The sequence below is a fragment of the Mercenaria mercenaria genome, unplaced genomic scaffold (genome assembly GCF_021730395.1).
Source record: "Mercenaria mercenaria strain notata unplaced genomic scaffold, MADL_Memer_1 contig_4651, whole genome shotgun sequence".
Lineage (NCBI taxonomy): Eukaryota > Metazoa > Mollusca > Bivalvia > Venerida > Veneridae > Mercenaria > Mercenaria mercenaria.
Genome location: NW_026462895.1, coordinates 10,349 through 30,934, shown reverse-complemented (window position 1 = coordinate 30,934; position 20,586 = coordinate 10,349). Strand labels below are relative to the sequence as shown.

Genomic DNA, 20,586 nt, shown 5'->3' with positions numbered 1-20,586 from the left:
CGTAGGACTACCGGATTTTTTTAATTTTTCTTTGTATTTGGGGGGAATTTGAATGCTTTTTATTTATTGCAGAATTTGATCTGAAGTGTAAACTTTCTTTTATGTTATTAACAAAACGGTATAAAATCAGTTAAACTAATAAGTTAAATCATTCATATGACATACTAAATAATATTACGCAACAAATTACAGGTCTCCATAAAATTTGAAAACAAAACCAAACGTCTCATGCGCAATAATGTTCTAAAATCATTGTTATCGCAATTTGTTGATAGAAAATCCTTTTCAGACAATTAAGGGATCATTACTCTCCAAAAATACCCATTAGTTTTGATGGTTACTCGTCGCGGTAATTACCAAACTCAGTTTTTAAAACTTAATTAATTACTCATTTCTACGCTACGGTTTTTAAAGCTATTTTACTACGTCTGCATTATGCGGCTCCGGCATTCTAGAAGTCTGAAAACCATGGGTCTGCCACTGATGCTTTTTGTAGACTTTTCACCAGTTACTTTCACTGTGGCACTACGGTAGTTCTGAACTTTTTTCCATGAAATACAAAGTTTCACTGTGGTAATCAGAAATAATGTACATTTATACACTACGGCAGTAATATTTTAAATTGTTATTGCACATGGAACATACATATATACACTGTGGTAATTCTCTACAGAACGCTTCGTCGTTTTTACGCCGCAACGGTAATACATATGCACACATCACTTCTTCCATTTGCATACTAGACGTATGTAAATTTATACACTATGGAAGTATTGTACTTTTCAAATTTAAATCTCAAACTTTAGGTAAGAATGCATTTAAATTATCCCAAAGTACACAATGGTAATTTTGACTTTGAGCTCCATGCATTATGCATTATAATGCATGGATACTCTGGAATGCTTTATAAATGGTACAGCATTCAGTATTTCACATGTGCCTTTGTATACTCATTATATTAATTTATAGTCCGGGTCCGTAATGTAGGAGAAACATTCGTGCACTTGTAATCTCTGAATCCTCTCACTGACGGAGGGTCGCTGGTTCGAGCTGTGCTACCGACTAGGATTTTTTATTTGAGAATACGGACTTTGGCGTCTAGTACTGGTCTTTCCCAGGAACGATGGTTAGTTGAACTGGCTGCCTGATATAACTGTTGATTAATGTTGAAAATGGCCGTAAATTCAAACAAAAACAGACTCTAAAATGATCTGTTTCCAAAACCGTACATGAATGTGCTTTCGGTGAAATGAGATCTTATAATTCTTCATTATATGATTAAACAATTGATACCTTAATTGTGACTTTAAAAGAAAAGTATCAACGGGATACAGCTCGCAACTGGGATACGCTCTAATTTAGATATAATGCTATTAATAAATTCAGTTATTTTAAATCTGTTTGAAAGTCAGTAAGGCATAACAGACTAAGAAAAAGACACATTTAGCTACTATTATAAGTTTTACCCACGAAGTGTTATTCGACATTTTTGAGTTTTGTTTTGGCACTTGCATCGTTATACACCACAAAAACAGATTATGAATATGAATAAATTCAAATGAACCTTGATAACGTATAGTTTACGCGTTTACATGGTCCGATCCGCTGACATAACTGGTAGGTGACTAAAAGTAAAATGCAACAAAAACATTTTTTATAACAGAGAATAATAAGACAAAACAATAAAATTAACAACTGAATGAATGTACAGGCAATCTCCTATGAACGGGTATGAGTAAGAAGAATCGTATATCAAATGTTACACATCCTGAACAACGTATTTTGGACTAAATTTCATGATAGACAGTCTACTTATAGTCCAATCAAGAGAAACGGGTAGGAGACTAAAAGTAAAACATTAAAAGCAAACAAAAACATTTGACAGAAAATAAAAAATTATATATATTTAAACGAAAGCAAGTTGTGAAAGCTATAACAGATGAGGATCATTTATTACTTACAAATCATCGCAAAAAGGTAACATAGAGCATATGTAATGTTACACAAAAAGTTCACTAAAAGTCATGAAATAATTCCTGTTTTATGTTGAATTTGTACTGTAGTCCGTTTAAACTGAGTAAGAATGAAACAATTTTGTCAACAATTTACGACAATAACCGTTAATCTATATATACATGTATTTTTTTAATAGCCGCCTAAAGGCAAGGGGGTGGGGGTTAGAGTAATTAGCATTGTTAATGACGCATAGAAAAAATAAAATGTCCAAAATTCATTGTGATAAACGTGTCATCGGTAGAACTGTTTAATAAGTTAGTTATGTGTCTATATTTAATATGCCCGGTTGTATGATTATTATTTCTATACCATATTATAATGTATCAAAATTCACAAGAAGCCAAACTTTATGAAACATGTTTTTCTTGAATTTCAAAACTTTAACTCTAAACACCTTTTCCCTTGAGACAGCTCATATTAGAAAAGTATATTGCATGTGAAAATTAATTATCAAAAGATGAATCAATCAAACTTTCTCGTTCGTACTAAAACCATAACGTACATGTACACACGACACATAGTAAAAATGTGTACACCATGTAATGTTGTCACAATCTTAGACACTGTCTGTTTCTTTCTCCAGTCTGTGCTTAATGTCCGCTATTCAGGCAGTCATTTCTTCTTCGTCGATTTCCAAGATAATTTTGTTGGCATTTTACGGGGTGTTTCTATTTTAATATGTACCTTCCTGGGTGATTTTTGCAACCGTTATGTAGCTAAATTGAAGAAGGGATTTCTTATTAAAATGTAGTAATAATGAGCAATGATAAAACGTATCAAATTATAACATTTAGTGATTTGCAATGGTTATATATACTAAAATCGATTTTCTGGAGTTTCTAATTTTGCTCTTGTTGCCATAAGTTTTACGGACGTTTTCGGATTGGAGGTCTGTATGGACTTGTCTTTTTGTTAGCCAATCCCAGTTCTGGACGGATGATACGAAAGAAAGCATTCCCTGAAAGTATTATTTAAAAGATCACGGGGATTAACCCTGAAATAGATGACAAATATTTTTATGTAAGCAAGACATTTTGATTTTCAACTACAATTATATCACAACTTCTCTGGAACTGGCTTTTGCACTTAACATGCTTAAGGGCTGGATTTCTCGAAACATTTTATCCTGTGCTAAGAAGATTAACCTGTTAAGAGCAGTCGAATATATATATAATGCAATAACATACTTTTCCTCTTCTGACATGTTTAAATATTTCGAGCAATTTGACCAAGAGCGATAATTTGAGTACATTTTTGGATTTGAGCGACTTGCTGACTCAGACCCAATTTATATACATGGAGTAAAAGAAAGTACGTTCACGTAACATAGCAATGACTCAATAATACCATGGAATCTTAAAAACTATTCATTAGATCAATTTAACTTTTTAATAAGAAGAGTATTGTTATACCTGTGTAAATTGTCTTTACACTGCTTACAACAAAATGATGACGTTGGTGTTCGGAGACAACCGGCGGTCTTTAGTTTCTTCATACTGCAAGACTGACAAGCATTTGTTCGCCCTGACATTAAGATAATTTCATGAGAGTCTGCAAACTCTCGGTCAATGGTATCAGCTACCTGCGTCTGTTTGGGTTTCCTAATTCCTGAACGGTAACCTTCCATACTCTAGCTACCATGTTTCCATCTTTGATTTGACGTGTCATATGCTGTCCTTTGTTCATTGTACTAACCGAAACCAGGACTTATAATGTATTACATGTATTACATTATTCCTGCCGAAACATCCTTCTGTCGGACTAATTTCTGTGGTTTCAAATCATATGGCAAGAATTTTCGCCCTAATTAAAAGACCCACAAAGATGGGTTGAGCTGGCAAGGAACGCCTGTGCCAAAAGGGATATGTCTAGAAGCACTATACGGTTCAACCAGATGTTCAACAACCTTCCTCGTTAGTTCTACTTCCTTTTTTCCTCTAATATAAACTTTAAACTTCCAAAGATATGCAGAAACTTCATCTGCTAAAACGAATATTTCAAAGCCTCTCTTTAATACATACTGTTAACTAAATGTTTATCTATTTATCTTTTTATACTGCATCACTCCTCTTTACGAGTATTACGTGCAGCTGAGCGCCTGTACAAGAATTTTAAAAGTAGAATGGACAGGAGAATAAAATGCATGAATACAGTTGGTAGTGTTAAAAACAAGAAGGATTTACAGATAAAAGCAGTTTAAAGAAACAGGTCTATCATGTAAAGCATTGTGTGCAAGTTTGGTTACACCCTGTCTAAACTGGTTCAGGGTTGGGGCTTGCACAAGTTGTACTGGAAGGGAATTCTAAAGCACTATGGTGCCTGGAAAAAAGAGTACTTATAGTAATTACAGAGAGTGAGGATCTAGGTATAGGAGTGGGGATGCATATGTCTTGTTAGACGGGATTGGGGAGGGGGTAGTGGGGGGGGGGGGGCTGACATAGGGAGGAATTAGTACAGCAACAAAACCTCTCTGCAAATAATTACCACAGTAGACGTTTGCAGGAAGAACGAAATTCAATGTAGTACCGCAGTGTAGTTTTACTCGTCCTGTTACTAAGAACTATAGTAGACTTTTGTGAGAAACTTGAATTTTAAGGCAGTGCCATAGTGTAGTTATACATATTAAATGAAATTAAGTGCACTTCCACAGTGCTGAGAAAGTTACTCTGCGAAAGGATTATACTAGTAATCAAAACTTATCCTGTAGACATTATTTTATTCCCCCGATTACCACAGTAGTTTAATGCAGGGCATGCGAAACCAAAGAGAGTGCCGCAGCGTATTAATACATATTCACACAAAATAGCATGTACTACTGCCACAGTGATGCAGTGGCCGTTTAAATATGTGACTTTTAATAAATAACATTAACTGTTTGTTTTATCTGCATATAAATACCATAGTTAGACTATTGCAGGGAAAAAAGAAATTATAAGTTGTGCCACAGTGTAGTTATACCAATAACCACACAATGGACATAAACTACCATAGTGTAGCAACCGTTTTACATAAAAATTACCGCAGCATAAAAATGTAGATATATTTTGTTAATTCCTTCTATTTTCAATTGCGAAAAAATACAATTTTTACCCAAATACTGCATTATGCGCTATGGAAATGAGCACCCCCATTTTTCTGGTACGTATTAGTCGTCTGCGGTAGCCCGCCTGCAAAACAGTAGCGGCAATGGAGAACCCCAAAAATATAGTCTGCATTTGGCGTCTCAGGTAGTGCGTCGGTTTACGATAGCGGTAGTCGAAAGGATATCAAAAAAGCAGACCAATGTGACCGATAGGTCTGTGTTGGTCTATAGTGCATTTCTGAATGAAAAGTACTTTTTTCTTATAAGAAAGCAGCTATCTAGATATTACTTTCGGTCAGTGAGTTCATGGTCAAGGTTATATCTTCTAAGTAATTAAATACATTTTTAGCCAATTACTTAAGTTTAGATTTACATAATGTAACACCAATCATTGTGTACAGCAAACTTACGGTTTTTATTTTGTGAAGGGGATGGAAACTGAGGTCAAAGACAAGGTGGCTGTTACTAAAAAATACCATAAATAGACAAATATTTCGAATCTTCATTGTAGATAGGAATAAGATAGGTATGCAGGTAGCTTTCAAAAAGATTCAAGTTTGGACTACATTTGTGGCCGCTGGATTTAAGGCTAAATTCACCCTAACAGTTTCTCGGTAATCCTTCCTTACTTGTCAACAGGATAATTCATATAATTGCTAAAACACTGTTTAGTTCTTTCAGAAACTATTTCAAGAAGCAGTCATTCTTGTTATGACCTCTATGAATATTACCGTTCTTGTTTTATAATTGTTAGCCAAAGGGACTATAAGATTCTTTCACTGGTTGTAGGTGCAGATGGGAATATCCGGCCTCGAGGGTAACTGTTTAGGCGGTAACGAGGCTCCCAGCCGAGTTACCGCCTAAACAGTTACCCGAGAGCCGGATATTTCCATCTGCACCTACAACCAGTGACAGAATCTTTTTCTTGCATACCGATTTCAAGAAATAATAATAAAAATAAAATCAATCGAACGGCTTTCTTTTTAGAACTATTTCTTATGGCAGTGTATTTAAACAAAGCGCGGGAAACCAACGTCCGTAAACAGGAAAGACGTCATGACGCTTCAAAACAAACAACAATGTTTAGCTCCGTTTTGTTTTATCAGTTACAGCGTAACGTTATGAATTTTTGATAAAATAACGTGATTTGAATCGAGAAATATACTATCAGGAACCAATAGGAACTGTCAAGGTATTGAATTTTTATTCCGTTTTTAAAATGAAATATAAATTACTACATAAATCTTCTACATATATGTAGTTCGTTATACGTCATTTACAGCACGAGAGTCATCTTACACCCCAGGGCGTCAGATGGAATTTTCCAGCACCGGTAAAGATACCAGAAAATTCCGTCTGGTATGCAAGAATATTCAGTCTTAACTCAATTTAAGGTCAATTCTAAACTTTCTGATGGAATAAAGGTAGGTGGTGTTAGGCTTGCTTTGTATAAAAGATACACTTCGGGGTCATATCTTAATTTATATTGACAGCTAGGGTCACCCGTAACTAACCAAGAAAATTCTTCGATAACACTAAGTTTCGCAATTTACGCTGAATAAATTCTGACACTTTTTGACGTAGAGATACTTTTGCTTAATTGTGTCAGAAAACCGCTGACAGTAAATATGAAACTTTCTGGATGTTGTTGGAGTCACAACCCTCAGAGATCTTCTATGTCAATTGTCAACATTAACATGTAAAGACTTGAACTTTTTTGTGTGACTTATCCTTACGAGCATTTATTGTAGACAAATCTGTTTATGTATTGAGTCCACTTGAACCAAGCTAACGTAAGTCAGTATTTGAACAAAATAAATCAATTTCTTTTTCCTACCATCTTTACACAAAGTGAAATTTTAATGGCTATTTTCTAATAGAAAATAAGATATGAAGGATCTCACGGCCTTTGCAAAGGGTTGTATCGACCAAGAACCTACTCATGATACTATTGTCATTAAACCTATTCCATGGTATATTTATATAGGAGGAAATGTAATAAAACAACGAACAACCTTTATTTATTTTCAAAAATGTGTATTGTATTGTTAGCAGTATTTTACGGTGTTGTTCCGTTAAGTCCATCGTAGTTTCGCGCTGTCGTCGTAAGGGCGAAATCGCGAACACACGATGCGAAAAAGCGAACACGATGCGAATATTATCGCGTATTCGCGTTATTAATAGAGAGTTTGAGATTTCAACCTTCGCCTTCCCCTTCAACGTCTCTCATATATATATGCGTTTATTTTATTTATATCAGACGTTGCTACTAAAGTTTTCCTTGTAATATCAAGTAAGCCTAAGACTTCTCTTTATTACTATGTGAAATAAAAAGCTTTCTTTAAGGATTTCTGCTTATGAAGTTATTCGATTATCCATATGTATAATTTGACTAAATTTGATGCGAAACACTTTCAATTAGTATAAGAATAATGAAAGTTTTGTATGGCTAATAATTTTAACTAAATACATTAAATTGAACCTTGAAGTATGAAGTTATCAACTGATTTTGAGAAGCAATGAGATTTTATTCAAACTTTAACTTCTACGGCATATTTGTGTCCCCAGGCGGTATTGATTATACTAGATGGACCTTTTTGTCGTATGAAGTGAAGTTTTGAACGTCCGAAGATGTGAACTCATGAAAGTCAAAACTTCAATCTTTTTTCATCTACTCTGTCCCAATACTCGGCACCAAAGACTGAAATCTGGATGGAGGCACATGGCAGAACAGTCATTGTACTTGAAAAATAAATAATTACGCGCGATTATCATTTTGTGAACATTTTATTTTCTGTTCCAGATAGAAACAATCCGTTTTTGTCTGACACTTTAATTATACGATAGTTGCGTTTTAATTATCAACATAAAATGGTACTAGTAAGACGGACAATTCTTCTGAAGTATCAGACAATTTCAGATCTAAGATATCATGATGCGAGAAGTTTCCTGTTAGCCGTATGGGATAACTCAATTCTCTACATGCACGGACCCAGAGCCTGGCAGTGGGGCATTGTGGATCAATCCCCCTTTTGATTCTTACATTTTACAAAGAAAATCGGTCTTGAAACTCGGTGTGACCCCATTCAACCACCCCCACCCCTGAAATGGGTGACCGCCATCCCCCCTCTACGCAAACGACGGCGACAATCCCAAATGACAATGTCGCGATATCCACTTTGAAATGTCGCCTTTCAAAAGCACGATATATCGCGATGTCACTTCGCGTTGTCGAGCGTCATATCGCATTGTCGCTATGTCACTTCGTAATGTCGCGATGTTACTTCGCGTTGTCGTGCGTCGACCCTGCAAACGCGACGGCATCATTATCAAACGACATGCGATAATCTCAAACGACGCTCGACAACACGAAGCGACATTTTCCTATTAATGTCGTATCGTATGTCACGTGCCGCGGGTTTGGGTGAGTATCAGAAAATGATCAAACTTGTTATATGCGGTAGGGTGTTGGCCAAGACTAAGCTGACCCGACCCGTCCAGAGAGCCGTGAGAATTGCTTTAATGGTGTCATTGGACTCAGTGAAGGTAGTTCTTGGGTTTTCAGGACGTCTTGACTGCTCTGACAAGTTCATATTTTAAGAATATTACCGGAATTTGACCTATGACCTTGACCCCTAGCCGACGGGTTCGAACCTGACGTGGCCTCTTTTCTCTAGGTACTGACTAGTCCTTTGCAACAAGGTACATTTATTAAAATCGGACATCAGGTTATGAAGATATGGCTTCTCAGACAAGGACCACCCCTCTATTTAATATATGTACACAGTATGCATATTTTCACGAAAACAGATACATTTTGAGACGGTCCTCCGAACAAACCGTCGGCGGTAAAATTACACAATGTAAATATCCGTTTAGACAATGTTTGAATTTAATTTATAAAAGTTATTTCATTAAAATATCTTGTGTTTGGAACATTCTACAATTATTTGAAGTTAATGAAAAACACGGACATTTTCCGTACGGAAAAGTACGGAAAAACAGCTTTTATCTTTAATTACGTACAGACGGACGAACAGATGTTGTCTCTTTTGTCACAAACATTCAGATTTTGTCATTTTCTATCAAACCAAGATTTTTTTGCAGTTATTTACCCAAAATAAATATTTTATTAGCACTTTTTCCTTATTTTACTGCTAATATTTAAAGCCAAAAATGACAAAGTTCAGCAAATGTTCCCGACGGCGTGCCCGTCAGGGAAGAACATTGTTTTTAATATTCGATTAGGCAATACTAAATTTCACTTTGATACCTTACTTTTAACGCTTTTAATAATAAAAGGAAATTGATGAATTTTTCGAAAAAAATGCGACCAAGATTAGCCGGTATTTATTCAAGTGAATACCAGTCGACGCACGATAATGCGATACGACATTATGAAAATGTCGCTTCATATTGTCGAGTGGCACTTCGCGTGTCGTGTATCGTTTGGAATTGTCGCGCGTCGACCCTCACTTAAATCTGCGACACGTGACATAAGATACGATATTTGGAAACTGTCGCTTCGCGTTGTCGAGCGTCGTTTGTGATTATCGCAAGTCGTTTGATAATGTCGCCGTCGCGTTTGCAGGGTCGACACACGACAACGCGAAGTGACAACGCGACAATGCGATACGATGCTCGACAACGCGAAGTGACATCGCGATATATCGTGTTTTTGAAAGGCGACATTTCAAAGTGGATATCGCGACATTGTCGTTTGGGATTGTCGCCGTCGTTTGCGATTGTCGGGTGTCACTTCGTAATGTCGCTATGTCACTTCGCGTTGTCGTGTGTCGACCCCACAAACGCGACGGCGACATTATAAATGGCCACAACAGGATTCCGTACCCCTCTTTCTTTAAAATTGATGTCCCCCTAACCGAAATTCCTGGATCTGCACATGCTTTACTTATAAAATAGTATATTAAAACAAATACATGTATATACCCACATGTTATTTTGTGCAACAATTTCCGTCTCCACCTAACATTTCTTGACTGTTTCGCTAGACACATGGTTACTTGGCACGATTATATTGTGCTGTGTGAGAGTTTGGCATTATACGAAGTCATGCAGAGTGTCATGATGCCAAAACGTATGGCATCACGAGAGTATCTTACATTTTGTTTCAATGCGCTTGTTACATGTATTTATAACTTGTGTATATTGACTCATGTTATCAACATATCTTTTAAAAGGTTAAACTTTCATCAGGTACATTGTTTATGAGTGTCTACAAGTAAAACGCGTCTTTTAAGGAATTCGATGTACAAAGTACCAATTCAAAGTGAAACAAAGCCTTTAAGAAAAACTATGAAATACTAGTCAACAGCATGACGGATGAATCTGTCCTTTATATTTTATGGTCATGCCTTTCGTGTTTGCTTTATCGCATATATTTAACTTAATTTCGAAGTACTTCGACAGATGCATTTGAATTAGTTGGTGTTTCATGTTTTTGTTTGAAAAAATATTTACTGCATCATCTTTCAAGAACACCATCAACAATTAAATACGTTGATATGATTATCATTTTTATTTACAATCGTACATTGTATACTAACATCATTTTATATAAAATCTAAATGTTAGGAGCAACACCAACGAGTTTTTACATTGTTCACGTTTCGCTTTTTTATCGTAATCGCACTAATATCCATGCGATAATCATATTAATTGAAATGTTATATTTAATTTTCATTTTTAAAACCTCTTGTAAAAGCCGTGCGCTTTAGGACAATTGATATCGAAATGCACGAAATAAAAAAACGATCATAATTACGGATAAATTGAATAGGCGGATTAAATGAAGTAAGGTTTATTCTAAAATTTGAAATCTCAAGGAATTTTTAATCGAACTTCAACTTCTTACGTTAACTTCGCATGAGACGTTGATGGGGAAGGGGAAGGTTGAAATCTCAAACTCTCCATTATCGTGTTTTCGCCTTTGCGGTCAGTAGGGTGAAAACGCGGAAACACGATAAGGCGATATGTTTCGCATCGTGTTTTCGCGATCTTGTATCGTATTTTCGCGCTTTCGCCCTACTGACCGCCAAGGCGGAAACACGGCGTGTGATCGAATAATATGGCACTTTCTCCTGCCGGTTGGACATGCGTAAACATGGAAGACGAATTAGACTGGCGTATCAGAGAGTATTTTGCAGCTCTCTTCAAGAGATCTTTAGATATTTTGCTTTAAGGTTTATATAATGTGTTTGAAACATATATAAAACTGTATATGAACACGTTAAAACACTGACGCACATGTATTGATTTAGCAGAGCAATGATAAATTTTAATCAGGAAGGTCATTTAATCCCCTGTTTGTCTTCTGTCTAGGAATATCACCTGATTAAGGTCAAACATCAAATATTCTCCTCCAGTATAATTATGACTGGACTTAATTTATCAGAAAGAACAAACGCCAAGCAATAAATAAACAAGAGGACAAACTGGTCCTGCGTTCACCTGAGTAAATGCAGCTTACTGCATTTAAACAATAAAAAGACACGTTTTTCTTATATAAGCCCATGTAGCACTAAGTGACTCCTGTGGTGGGGCCAATTTGACCCTGGTGCCATGATTTGAATATCGTTCGTAATTGTCTAGTAGACAATGATGCTCACACTCAGGTGACCTATAAAACACGTGTTTTTAGCTTAGTGTATTTCGTTATCAGTACATCTGTATCCATGTATTGTATCCATATTCTGTCATTACATAACCATGTGATCCCATATCCAGAATTGTTCGCACATCAATGATTGAGTAGTACAATGTGCAAAATGATATGTATCAAATGAAGGTATGTATTTTTTTAACTAAGGTTCGACAATAAGTGATTCCGATTATCATACTCATACATACAATGAGATTTACACTATAGGTTGAAAACAGAGCCATAATTCTTACTACCTAAACGGCAATCACTCTGCATATAAGACCATACTTTCAGGATGCCTGCAAAGTTCTAACATATATATTAAAACATTTACTGACCACGAAGGCGAAACGGACATAGTTAGTTTTCATGGCGGAACGTTAGTGTTTATTCTCTGGACTTTTTGTGATAGTGTGTGACTGAGGGACTTGTTTTTTCTAAAAACTTGATTATGTGAGATCTGATAGACAGTATTAACCGTGATGTAAGTCTGGAGGAATTACAATCATCGTATTAAATCTTTTGAAGTACATTTCGTAAACGCTTCTACCTGTATACCTGTGTCACGCACAACTGATTATATATATAAACATTGGTCAATAAGTTTAATTGACCTATCACCTACGCTAAAATCTACCCGTAATATACTAAGCTACAAAGAAAGAGCACCATGAGCGAATCGTTAGCTAAACCGGCTGCGACAGACAAGAATAAACGTGAACTCTCATCGTCGTTCGATCCAAATGATCCAAAGAAAGTCAGAGCTGAATCTCTGTCATCTGAGACATCCGAGATGGATGTCCCCAGTGTTCCTGTCACTCATGTAACCTTCAGAGAAGAGGATCTTGCTACAATTAGCAAACTGCTGGCCAAACAATTTCAGGATCAGATGAAAACAATGCTCACCGACGTTATCGAGGGTGTTATGCAAAGTTTGACCACCAAAATTGAGTCGCTCGAACATGAAAACAAATCATTGAAAAGCAAGATCGGGCACATATTCCCTTGAAGGAAAGTTAGAACGTGCTGATGACAACATGGATAAGGCTAACCAGTATAGCCGGTGAAACTGTCTCCGCCTTTCAGGCGTAAAGGAATCTCCGCAAGAAGACACGGATAGAATCGTTTTCGATGTTGCCAAATCTATAGGGGCAGAACTAAATATATGTGACATCGATCGCTCTCATCGTGTAGGCAGACCTGTAGTCAGTCGGCAGGAGGGCACAACTGGAAACAGCCCGAAGCCACGAGACATAATTATTAAATTTTCTACATATAGATCCCGTGCAAACATGTTCAAATGCAAACCTAACCTCCGTGAGGCTGGCTTCCATGGTACTTTCCTCAACGAGGACCTTACCCACATCAGAAGTGAACTATTTTACGAGTGTCGCCGCCTTGTCCGCTGCAAGGCCATCAACGGTTCCTGGACCACAGATCGGGTTGTTATTGTCAAAACTAACGATAACAAAACTTATCGCATTGAAACAAGGAGGCAACTGGGCGAGTTTAAAATACGGGCACATATAAATCCGTAACTTTCGTTGAACAGTGTACTCATTGGTTAGGCGATTAACCTCATGGAGTTTTCAGTTGAACGGTCACGATTTATAACGTGTAAATACCTTTTCTTGCATAAAAACTACTTTTTTCACTGGATCCGCCCATGTATAAACGGGAGAAAAATCGTGTGCAAACAAGGCAATTCACGTGCTGTTAATACCCGATTTTTATTTTTAAAATGCTTTCCCAGGGACATACATTTGTATATGTAATTCTGCGCAGATTGACATCTGGTATCTGCGTCTTTTTTCTTTCATAAAAACCTCTTCTTGAAGCATTAAAGATGCAATCTAAATCATAGAATGTTATACTGTAGCAGTAACTAACGCCAAGTGCGCTGCCCCCAACATTGTTCGTACTCGTTTCTTCCTTTAGAACTCTGCGTCAATTCAGGTTTTGTAGACAACCGTGGATGTTAAAGAATCGCGTGTTTACCTGTGCGATTCTTTGTTTTTAGGTGTCATATTTATGATTTTGGTAAGTATCAGTCAGTATGTTTTTATCTAATTTCTCGAAGAATTTATATAAACAGCTTGGAAACTTGACACTTCGTTCGTACTCATCCGTACTCCAACTGCGTGTCCGTACTCAATATAACTCGAATGTAAAGTTATTATTCTTGAAATTGTGATTGAGTCCACCAAATTGTGAAATGATATGAACAATTATTGGTAATTTTATGTTTGTAATAATGAGAGATAAAAAAATTGCTTAAAAACCTTCAGGATGTGCTTTTGATAGTGTTGTTTATTTCCGGGCCCTGGATACGGATATTTAAAACATGTTTACCGTTTCCAAGAGCAACTGGAATGGTAAATAAAAAATGTACCGGAATCGTCAAGTCATCACATATGAAAACAATACATAAATCGTCGTGAAATATATTTTTCTGCAAGAATAGCGACAATACACGTTTGTTTTGTGTATTGCCGTCTGCAGAAGCCCTTGGGATATGTTTGTGACCTCGACCTTCGGTCTCGGTCACAAACAATCCCGCGGGCTTCTGCAGACGTAAATACACAAAAAAACGTGTATTATCCCTACATACGTACATTAGAAGTGTCATTATAAAATGATTCGTCAGCCAAGATGATATTTATTTGTATGTCTCCGAAAATGAAATTTATAATATTTTATGCTTCTTATTAAGGTGTATGGTCAAGATCTTGCTCTATATTATAAAAATGTCTGTATCTAATGCATGAACTAGTATTTAACGGTGTTATGCAATTATATCGTAATATTTATACCAAACTATGATAAGAAAATGTACGATAAATGTTATCTAGTTTAGATTAATTTACGGTACATTGGCATTGTAAATAACGGTATTCTTGCCTTATGCTAAATTAAGGAGAATTCACAATAGTAAACTAATTTTAAACGAAGATTTTCTTCAGCTATATGTAGTCTTATCGGTACAAATTGTTGTAAAATATTTGAAAATTGTATTTTTCTGCTAGCATTAATGTATTAAACTTCTTTCACCTGACATTGTATCAATTACAGCATAGTTACTTGTTTACGTAGTTTTGTATAGATAGCTGGTACCAAACAACAGGGAGTATTCTCTGTAAATCTAATTGTTACAAAGCTACCAATATTTGTTTTTAAATGTTAATAATTTGTTTTCCAAATCTTGCCTAGTAAACGGACAATGTTCTGTACTTGCCATTGTATTATAGTGTTATACTGTATATAGTATATAGAGCGTCGCGATATTGTGGTTGTGTGGACTTATTGTCAAACCAAGGAAGAATATTTACAAAAAACAAACTAATTTTAAATAATAATTCGCTTCCCTCACAGGGACCTTATTAAAATCTGATAATTATTGTTTTGAACATATGGAAAATGGTCTACATACTTATTTTACCGCAGTTAAATGCCTGTGTACAATTGAACATAGTTTGTATGTTTAAGCTGTATTTACTCATAGTTGATAGTAAATCAAAGGGAGAATACTCAATAGAATTTAATTTTGAATATAGATTCGCTTCCCTTAAATGTACTCAGTTCTATCATATATTTGAAAAAGGCTTGAAAGTTTGTTTCTTTTTGATTAGTGTATGAAAAATGTTTAATTCTGACGCAGTAGTACTATATTTGTAAAACGTAGAGCATACTTGTAACTTCACGTTGGAACTTTAGTTTAATGTACAATTTGCATACACTTAATCATTTTGTTCTCTAATAGAAATACCTACAACCTCATATACACCTACTGTATAATGAACGTCCCTTTAAAACAGACAAATAGTATACAACAGTCCTGCCATTGAAATTGACTGTAAGTACTTAACTTTACCTAGAAATCATCTTTAATTTTTCTTTTCACTCAACATTACAATGCTCGGCACTCAGTTCATATTACGCACGGTACATACGTGGTTACCCGGTATGGTTGTCCCACAGACTGTTCACCTAGGGACGGCGAATGGAGACTTTGCATTACCTGACCATCCTCCTTAATGGCTCAGATAGATTACACAAATACCTTATGCCGTCTCCCAGTGTCCTTGCGCTTTCACCATATACCATACACTGCACTTATATTCTACTCTCCGGTCTCAGGAACCTACCTATGTTTATTGTTAATACTTGTTTCTGGGGACATTCATCCTTACCCCGGCCCTTCGTCTTCGTCCAGCAACTCTGACACCTTATCTTCTGAATCATCTATCTACCAGAAACTCACAGAATGTGGTCTTTCCGTAATGCACTTGAATAGTCAGATATTACGCCCCAAGCTAGACCTGTTACAAATCGAAGCCCAGCCATACGATATTCTTGTGTTTACCGAAACATGGCTCTCTCCAGACATTCCGAGTGAGGACCTCAGAATCTTGAATTTTAATCTCCCTTGTCGATGCGTCAGACGTAGTAAGGCTGGTGGCGGTGTTTGTATTTATGTCCGCGACGGTCTTCTTGCCAATGTTCGCTCTGACCTGTCTATTATTGGTCTTGAAGGCATTTGGGTTGAATTAACAATAAATTGTAAGAAGCACCTTGTTGGTGGCATACATCGCCCTCCAGATGCAAATAACGATTACTGGCAGCTGTTGGAACAGAGTATAGACCAGGCGTTCTCTGCAAACTGTGAAAACGTTATCTTAACATGAGACTTCAACATCAATATACAAGATTCCTCCTCAAACAAATTTGGCAGATTAATGTCTTCCTATAACACCCAACAGCTTATCAAATCACCTACTCATTATACTGAACACTCCTCCTCGCTGATTGACCTCATATTTACTAAGGCTAATCAACACGTTATTTCCCTTTCATTCCAAACTTGGTTCGTTTTCACTGTCCTGTCGTTGTAGTCTTAAAACTTAGTAAACCAAAACCCTACAGCTTCAAAAGGCGTATCTGGCTATATGATAGGGGTGAATACGATGCATACGTAAATAAACTAAATTCGGTTGACTGGGAGTCTATCTTATCTAATCCTAATCCTGATCTAGTTGCTCAATCTTTCACTGTTACAATACTTTCTAAAGCGTCCGAGGTAATTCCTAACAAAACTGTTACTATAAGGCCCACAGATGTTCCTTGGATGAACAATAACATACGAAAACTCATACGTAAACGCAACAAGATTCACAAAAAAGCTAAACAACAGAACACGGAAACAATCTGGGCAAAATTTAGAAAAATCAGAAATGACGTCACTAAAGCCATAAGACAATACAAACAAGATTATCAAAATAAACTTATCGAAAGAATTAACTCAGACAACATATGTGCAAAAGACTGGTTCAAACTATGCAAGCAACTTACCACAAAACAAACATCAAACAGTCTACCTCCACTTAACCACAACAGTCAAGAAGCAACATCAGATCAAGATAAGGTAGAACTTCTTAATAACTACTTCTGCTCACAATCCAAGCTTGATGATAAAGATGCCTCTCTTCCACCAGTTCCCGACACTGTGGAACCAGTCCTTTCTAGCATCAACATAACTCCTGAAGATGTCGCCGATGCAATCTCGTCTATGGATCCCTCCAAGGCTTCTGGTCCAGACCTAGTCAGTCCTATACATCTTCGCGAAGGTGCACCTGCTTTGGCGCAGCCTCTGGCAACCTTCTTTAATACACTCCTTCGTTCTTCAAACTTTCCGTCACAGTGGAAACTTGCTAACGTTACTCCAATCTTTAAGAAGTCCGACCCCTCTTTACCATCAAACTACCGACCGATCTCACTCCTCAGCTGTATCGGGAAACTGATGGAACGCTGCGTACATAAATATATTTACAACCACTTAATCATGCACAATCTCTTAACACCAAACCAGTACCAGTCACGCTTTGTGAAAGGCAACTCCACAATCAACCAACTATCTTATCTTTACAGTGACATATGTCGTGCTCTTAATGAAGGTAAAAAAGTTCGTGCTGTGTTTTGTGACATATCTAAAGCGTTTGACAGGGTTTGGCACCGCGGTCTTCTTTACAAATTGTCCCGTCTTGGCGTGAGAGGTTCATTACTACAATGGTTTTCTTCTTATCTTTCCTCTAGGCGCCAGCGGGTCCAATATAGAAATTTCTCTTCTTCGTGGTCTCATGTCTCAGCTGGCGTTCCTCAAGGCTCTATACTAGGTCCTTTGCTCTTTCTTGTATATATTAACGACATTGTTCAGGAAATCGGCTGTAAAATTAAGCTTTTCGCTGATGACACGAGTCTTTATATTGTTGTCGACACTCCGGAATCTGCTGCAACAAAACTAAACAAAGACCTAGACACTATCTTCGCTTGGTCAAAATCCTGGCTTGTGTCATTTAATCCTGACAAAACGGAATCCATGATCTTTTCAAGAAAGACGACAAAACCCAATCATCCAGACTTGCTTTTTGCTTTTTAATAACACCTTGATCCCCGAAGTTCAAACAAACATCTAGGAATTACTCTGTCTCATGATGCACGTTGGAACGCTCACATTTCAGCGGTACTCGACAAAGCGTGGTCAGGAATTGGCATGCTTCGGTCACTGAAATACCTTCTGAACCGATCATGTCTAGAGCGCATGTATATCTCTTTCATCCGTCCTCTTCTAGAGTACGCTGACGTTGTCTGGGACAACTGCTCGAACGATCTAAACAAGGAAGTTGAGTCCGTTCAAAACGAAGCAGCCAGGATCGTTGCCGGGGCAACTAAATTATGTAATCTTCAAAAACTAATCCAATACCTCGGTTGGGAAACTCTTGAATCTAGACGGAAAAAACATAGACTCATCCTCCTTTTCAAATGAAAAATAATCTTTGTCCTGATTATCTCTGTAACCTCCTGCCACCAAGCCAACAGCCCCAATACAACCTAAGGCATACCAATGATATAACACCTCTCCGCCCTCGCACAACCCTATACTCTAGTTCATTTCTTCCAAGAACTATCCAGGAATGGAACTCATTATCTGAAGACGTCCGCACAAGCACGACAATAGAAGCATTTAAGGCATCTCTCAACCGTACCTCACGGCTAACCCCCAAATACTACAAATCTGGTACCCGTCTTGGACAAATCCTCTACGCTCGCTGCGACTAGGATGCAGTTCTTTAAATCATGACTTGTACATAAGGTCGATTGTAGAGTCACCGTTGTGTACCTGTGAACCGGTCGAAACTGTTAGCCATTATTTACTTACCTGCAGTAACTATGTACAATTACGCCAACAGTTTCTTTCAGATATCCCATACCCGCGGACTCTTAGTAACCTCTTGTTCGGGAACGAGCACCTATCACACGAAAACACCCTTCTCTTCGTCAAAGTACAAAAATTCATCTTATCAACAAAGCGCTTTGATATGTAATTTTAATCAGTCTTTGTTGTCATCGACGACCTGCCCAGTGACCATCGCTTGTAACCGTGTGCTGAATTTAGTGTGTCCATGTTTTTTTTTTGTTATTTTATCCGTGCACTCTTGTTGATTTCGTTTTCAAAATATTTAATGCCAACTTACCGAAAAAACTCACTTTTTGTTACCTAATAATAGGCATATATTTTCGTAGTATTTCATCTTTTTCAAATCCTACCATCAAAAGTTTCTCTTTAGTACTTCATCTGCATATGTTACACGGCCATGTTGTTAACGCATCTTTGTACTTGTGAAAATATTTCTTAATGGAGAAGAATTCATATAAGTTTTTGTAAACTTGTTTTTTAATCCATTTATGTACAAATTCATGTATATTGTTATATGTGCAGTTTTCTAAATAAATACTGTTTAAACCAAGGCGAAAACACGAAAACATGATCGAGGATAAAAACGCGAAAACACGATATTAATAGCGCGAAAACGCAATATTTTTCGCATCGAGTTTTCGCTTTATCGCATCGTGTTTTCGCTTTTTCACATCGTGTTTTCGTGATTTCGCCCTTTGGACGACAGCGCGAAACCACGAACACCGTAATATTTAGATACTTAATCTTTGTTTATTGCAATTTCATTTACAAAGGTCTAGAGAAAATATCATATCACCAATGTGGAAAAAAAATATCATTTAATTAAAGGTTGAGCGACCGATATATAGAAATTATGTCTATAGAAATGAATTGAAATAATCTTACCAATATCAGATTGTAGTCCTAAGTCGCAACGGTTTAGTAAGTTTGGTTTTATAATTCATCAATACACCACAACCTATCAGTTGTTTAACACTCACAGCAAGAGATATGAAATATCAAATGTCAGAGTTTATCTTTATTTTTGTTTCAAGTGATGTACTTGTAACGTTAGTACGCATTTACATAAAACTTTAAAGTATGTAATGGTACATGAGTCTTCCTCAACAATTGCAGCTAAAAAGTTGCGGTATGTCCTGCACTGTGTCAATTTGATGTATCTTTTTTAAATATATGTACATTGTAAGTTTGTCTTCAAGAACTGAGCCATGAACTGTTGTTTTGCTAGGGTTTATGTCCCACCAAAACAATTTAGGAATATGGCAATTTTCAGCTTTGAGTGGTAAAGGAAGCCCATGCGCCCGCCATTATAGGCATGGGCAGATGCCTGTGTAGAACCAATAATCTTCGGTAAACCAGAAGAATGTTACGTCACTTGAAGGGTTTCAATCCCACATAGGTGATTGCAAAATGATTTGAAAGTCAATGTCCAGCTTTGAATGGCAAAGGAAGGCCCATTAGCCACTTAGATATGCATTGCTCTGGAATTTTCACCTTTTGATATCAGTATAACACCACAAAATGAACATTTGATAATGATTGCAACAATGTGTCTTAAAATTACTTCTGGCA

At 36.8% G+C, this 20,586-nt stretch overlaps 1 protein-coding gene across 1 annotated transcript in view; it reads right to left on the bottom strand.

Annotated features, from left to right (window-relative positions):
* The window catches only part of LOC128554021 (uncharacterized), a 46,033-nt gene extending 26,048 nt beyond the window's left edge, over positions 1-19,985 (bottom strand). Inside the window, exon 1 of the mRNA XM_053535232.1 lies at positions 19,900-19,985. The gene's annotated coding sequence lies outside the window, so the exon portion shown is untranslated. The remainder of the gene's footprint in view (positions 1-19,899) is intronic.
* Positions 19,986-20,586: the final 601 nt, after the last annotated feature.